Source organism: Neomonachus schauinslandi, chromosome 2 (genome assembly GCF_002201575.2).
Source record: "Neomonachus schauinslandi chromosome 2, ASM220157v2, whole genome shotgun sequence".
Taxonomy (NCBI): domain Eukaryota; kingdom Metazoa; phylum Chordata; class Mammalia; order Carnivora; family Phocidae; genus Neomonachus; species Neomonachus schauinslandi.
Window position 1 is genome coordinate 39,173,230 of NC_058404.1, and position 6,452 is coordinate 39,179,681.

Here is a 6,452-nt window from a genome sequence, read left to right on the forward strand (position 1 = left end):
AAATGCAGAGCCCGAGGTGGGGCTCGATCCCAGGATCCTGAGGTCGTGACCTGAGCTGAAGGCAGACGCTTAACCGACTGAACCACCAGGCGCCCCTCTCTGTCAAAAATTATGTTTCCTGTGGGCTTCTGGCAGAGTCTTTATGGAGTAAAGGATATTTTCTACTATTCCAGTTTTCTGAGCCCTTTTAAAAACACAAATTTGGGGGCACCTAGCTGGGTCAGTTGGAAGAGCATGTGACTCTTGATCTCTAGGTCATGAGTTCAAGTCCCACATTGGGTGTAGAGATTACTTTAAAAAAATCAAATCAAATCAAATCATAAATTGATTTGAACTTATCAAATGCTTTTTATTTGTATACTGTATATCTATTTTTATTTGTATACTGAGATAATGTGATGTATTTTTTCCTCTCTCCTATTACTGTGAGGAATCCTGTTAGATTTTTCTGATGTTAAACTGTTCTTGCATTGATAGAATAAACTCTACATGCCCATGATTTTTTAAATAGACTTTATTGTTTAAAGATTTTATTTATTTATTTGAGAGAGAGAAAGAGAGAACAAGCAGGGGTGAGGAGCAGAGGGAGAGGAAGAAGCAGACTCCCCGCTGAGCAGGGAGCCCGACACCGGGCTTGATCCCAGGGGCTTGATCCCAGGACCCTGGGATCATGACCTGAGCCAAAGGCAGACGCTTAACCAACTGAGCCATCCAGGCGCCCCAATAGACTTTATTTTTTTAAAGCAGTTTTAGGATCACAGCAAAATTGAATAGAAGGTACAGAGATTTCCCATATACCCCATGTGCTTACAAGTTCACAGCCTCCCCCACCATCCATATCCCCCACCAGAATGGTACATTATTTACAACTGATGAACCTACATTGACACATCATTATCATCCAGAGTCCATAGTTTACATTAGAGTTCACCTTTGTGTTGTACATCCTATGGGTTTGGACAAACTTATAAAGACATTTTAGTATCATACAGAATAGTTTCACTGCTCTGTAATTGTTTTGAAATTCAGTCACTTAGAGGTGCCTGGGTTGTTCAGTCGGTTAAGCTTCCAACTCTTGATTTCAGCTCAGGTTGTGAGATCGAGCCCCGAGTCGGGCTCCGCACTGGGCATGGAGCCTGCTTAAGATTCTCTCTCTCCCTTTCCCTCTGCCCCTCTCCCTGCTCTCATGCTCTCTTGCTCTAAAATAAAATTAAATTAAAAAATTAAAAAAAAAAATTTATGGGCGCCTGGGTGGCTCAGTTGGTTAAGCGACTGCCTTCGGCTCAGGTCATGATCCTGGAGTCCCGGAATCGAGTCCCGCATCGGGCTCCCTGCTCGGCAGGGAGTCTGCTTCTCCCTCTGACCCTCCTCCCTCTCATGCTCTCTGTCTCTCATTCTCTCTCTCTCAAATAAATAAATAAAATCTTTAAAAAAATAAATAAATAAATAAATAAAAAATAAAAAAATTTAATTACTTAATATTTTATTTTAGATGTTTACATTTATTTTTATATTTGCAATGGGCCTGTACTTTTCTCATGGGCACTCGAAATAGAACATGCATTCTATGAAACTGAAGGGAAATGTTGACTTTTTCCATGGCTAATGCATCATGTTTATGTTGATGGTTACATTTATATCCCTAAACTTCAAATATGTAGATTTACCTCTGTGGTAAACATACCTAAATACCTCAAAAATACTGAATTTATTCTCTCCCTATCCCCCAAACCTGTTATTTGTATATTTGTGAGCTCAGGTAATGACGTTGCATTCCACCAAGTCCTATAAGGCAGAGATTAGTGATCATGCTAGACTCGTCCTCACCCCTCTCATCCAAGACCTGCCTATTTTTCCCTCCTAATTTTAAAACATTTTCCTCTCATGCTCTCCTGCCTTAGGTTCTTAAATAGTCTCCCTGGTTCTAACATCTCCCACTTAAAAAAATTCACCCTCTACAGTGCTGTTAGAGTGAAAATTGGAAAATGTCACTTGGCTGCTTGAAACCCTCTGTGACTCTACAGCACCAAATCTAATGTCTAGTCTCCATAGTCCGGCAGACACTGACACTCATCTTGATTTCTAACCTCGTACTCCATCAACTTCTGTGCAATACTCTATTTTCCTGATAGACACCATACTGTTTCTTCTCTGTGAAAAGTGTTTTTTTACATGCTTCACCTAATCTCATCCTGTTCATCCTCATCGGTGGCTCCTCCTGTTTCTGGGCTGATTCTGTGACCTCTCCCTGACCTCTAAACTAGCTACACACACACACACACACACACACAGTTCTCTAATCTAGGCTTACTCCCAAAGCAATTTCTTCCTGCCTCATGGTTTTAAATACCATACAGATGCTGATTGTTTCAAAATTATACCTTCAAGGGTGCCTGGGTGGCTCAGTGGTTAAGGGTCCTGGGATCAAGCCCTGCATCGATCAGCCTGCTTCTTCCTCTCCCTCTGCCTGCCACTCCTCCTGCTTGTGCTCGCTCTCTCTGTCAAATAAATAAATAAAATCTTAAAAAAAAAAAACAAAAGCTATGCCTCCACCTCGGACCTCTCTCCTGAACCCTAGGATAATATATCCCACTGTCCCTTCAGCACCGTCAACTAGATATACATCGCACATTCCAAAAGTCAACTCCTGATTTTTCCCTCCCAGACTTGTTCCTCATAGTCTTCCTAATGCCTTAAATGACAGCTCTGTTCTTCCAGTTACTCAGTTAAATAACCATGGATTCACCCTGACTACTCTTTTTTTCACACCCCACATCCAGTTTATCTGATGAATCCTGTTGGTTCAACCTTCAGAATATATCCAGAACCTGAATGCTTCCCATTTCCTTCAGCATCATCCCTGCTCTCACTTTGCTACCACACTCTGGCCCCCTCTCGGTCCACTGGGCATGCTGCGCGCTCCCTGGTACCATCATCTTCCACTCTCATCCTTGCTCACTCTGGACCACCCACACTATCTTCCTTGCTTATCTTTAATGAGAGAAAAAGACTTCATTTCAAATTAGGTTTTGTTGGTATCCCCATTTGTTGAAATGGTCATGTAATTTGTACCAATTTGCCTAGAACTTTTTAGTTTCAGCCTTGGAGTCTACACTTACATTGTCCTCTGCCTGCATCACTCTCTCTCCCAGGGAGCCTCATGGCTCCTTTCCTCTCTGTTTACACCTCTGTTCATATGCAGCCTTATCAGAGAGGCCTTCCCAGGCCATCCTCTATACTGGTACCCATCTCCTACCCCACCACCCAGGAAGCTGCCCCTGTAACTCTTTTATCTTGACTTGTTTTTATGCTACTGTCACTACCTGATATATTTATTTGTCCTTCTATACATCCATTAAAAAGCTCCACGAGATGAGACTTAGTCTGTTCATTGCTATATACACAGCACCCAGAGCAGGGCAGGCACTTGGTAGGTGTTCAATAAATGTTTGTTGATTGAATGAGTACTTTCTAGCTCACACATATTTTATCGGAAGTACCTAGCACTATCTCTTCAAAGGGTTTAGGCTTTTGGAATCCTGAAATGAGAGACTATGGGCTTTCAGCTCTGTCTCTTCTTTTGTGTGTGTGTGTGTGTGTGTTTTATTTTTTATTATTTTATTTTATTATTTTTTTGTTTAGCTCTGTCTCTTCTTTATGCTGAGGAAGTGAAACAAGTAAAATTATTTGCTTGGGATAGGTGGAAGGGAGAAGAAAACTGACAGTTCATATTTCAAAAATATTATCACCAAGGCAGTTCTTACTTCTCATTTTCCCCAGAGTCCACAGGCTTGTAGGTTCTAAAGTAGAGAATGGTTTTTTGAGTTTTTTTGTAAAAGCCAAAACATTATTTGTGTGTTGAAATTTGAGGTCTGTTATCATTTGATTTACTCCATCATCCTCAATCAGCTTTGGTTCATTCCTTTGTATTATGGTGAATCTTTTCAGTTCTCACAAGTAGTGTTGCTTAATATATCTTTTAATCCCTCTTCCTCCTTTCCCCCTACTATGCTCAATCTCATTCAATAACTGTTTACATAGAAAAAATTTTACCCAGTTAGGAGCCCTTAAGCAGTGCTCAGTGTTGTTTTCCAAATTAGGTTTTATTAGTGACATATCTAAGGGTGCATATCTTAGGGTGGACCAACTTGTCTCAGTTTGCCCTGAACTTTCTTGGTTTTAGTCCTAAAAATTCTATATCCCAGGAAGCCACCCAGTCCCTGCCAAACTGGACAGTTAGCCACCCTACATCATGATGTGTCAATATCCTCTGTAATTTAAAGTATTTGATACTTCGGGGCGCCTGGGTGGCTCAGGTGGTTAAGCATCTGCCTTTGGCTCAGGTAATGATCCCAGGGTCCTGGGATCGAGCCCCACATCGGGCTCCCTGCTTGGCGGGGAGCCTGCTTCTCCCTCACCCTCCTACTGTTCCCCTAGCTTGTGCTCTCTTGCTCTCTCTGTCAAATAAATATATAAAATCTTAAAGTATCTGATACTTCAGCAAAATTGCAATTTAGGATATTCACTCACTACGTATTTATTGAGCCCCTACTCTGTGGCAAACAAAAATTAAGTCCCTACTCTGTTGGAGCTTAAAATCCACATTAGGGAAGGAAAAATAGAGTGGGGAGTAGATAATAGGCAAGTAACACTTGAGTAAGTTTCAAATCATTTTCATGGAATGGAGTAGTTCCACAGTAAAAAGCCTGGGTGCTGCTCAGGAATGTGACAAGGATGTGACCACCTGGCTGAGACTTGAATGATGGGAAGGCAGCCAGGCAAAGCCCTAAACAATGAAAAAGCCCTGAACAATGAGAAAAGAGCTCTGAAGCAGGTACATGTGTGTGCTACATAACAATACGTGTGCACTAAGAAAGGGAAACGTGGTGAGAACTAAACTAGGAGAGTTGGAAAGAGATAGATCACATCAGGCCTTGTGGGCCATTGGAAGGAATTTGGAATTTATTCTAAGTGTAGTGAAAGCTTATTTAAGTAAATGAATGATATGCTGACATACATTTTTAAAAGACTACTTTTGTCCTGCTTGGAGAATGGCCTGCAGGGGACAAGAGAAGAACCAGGAAGCCCACTGAGGAGACTATGACAGCAACTGGGGAGTGAGATCATGGTAGACTGAACTAGGGCAGTGGTGGTAGAGGGGGTGAGAGGTCATCCAATTCAGAGCATGAATTCTGGAGACAGAACAGACAAGACTTGACAGATTGGATGTGGGGTGTGAAAAGAGCCATTAAGAATGGCTCCTAGGGTTTTGACCTGATGGCAGGGTGGATTAAAATGTCAATAACTGAGTTGGGAAAAAGTTAAGGAGAAGTTAGTGGGGCAAAAATCAAGAGTTCTTTAAGACATTTTTTAGTGAGATGCTTACTATGGACAACTAGAGACAGCCAGCAGGCAGTTTGATATATGAGTGGAACTCAAGGGAGAGGTCAGGGCTAGAAATACAAATTTGGGAGCCTTCAAACTGGCATGGCATTTTAAAAGGTGAAACTGGACAGAGTGGAAAAGCTGGTTAGAGGAGCAAAGCCTAAAGCACTTTCCAAGAAAGGCTGGGGAGTGGAGGAGAAGCCGAGAACCAGCAGAACAAACATGCAGAACAAAAACTTGAGGAGTGGGTATGAAGGAAGAAGGAAAACTCAGAGCATGTGCTATCTTAGAAGCCAATTAAAAACAAATTATTTCAAGAAGAGAGTGGTTAAAGTGGATCAAATGTTACTGGTTGGTCCAAGAAAATGAAGACTGAGAATTGATCACTTCCCTTGGATTCTTTGGCACTGATTTTTAAAAAGTATAATCCTCATATACACTACCCACTTACAAAAATTTTGTACTCATATAAAAATGACATAATACTCATATAAAATACTCACAATACCTATATAAAAAATGATCCCACAGTTCCCTAAAGTTGTAACTTTCATTTTTCAAAGGTTAATAAAAACTGGTTTTTTTTTTCTTTTCTTTTTTTTTTTTAGAGAGAGCATCCCAGGCAGCCTCCCCGCTCCCCCAGGGCAGAGCCTGACTTGAGACTCCATCCCAGGATCCTGAGATCACGACCTGAGCTGAAATCAAGAGTCACATGTTCAACCAAATGAGTCACCCAGGCGCTACTGAATAAAAACTTTTTTTATTTAATGAGGGATGATCATTCTTCAGAACAAAATAATATGAATATAGCCTGGAATAAGGATTAGGAAGGAAAAAAGCTGAACTGAGAAAAATACTATGACAACTCATATATCTAGACAAAGGTGTTATCAAGGTGTTAAGAAACTGTGTTAAAAAGGCAAGGTACAGTGGCGCCTGGGTGGCTCAGTTGTCAAGCGTCTGCCTTCGGCTCAGGTCATGATCCCAGGGTCTTGGAATCGAGCCCCGCATTGGGCTCCCTGCTCCGCGGGAAGCCTGCTTCTCCCTCTCCCACTCCCCCTGCTTGC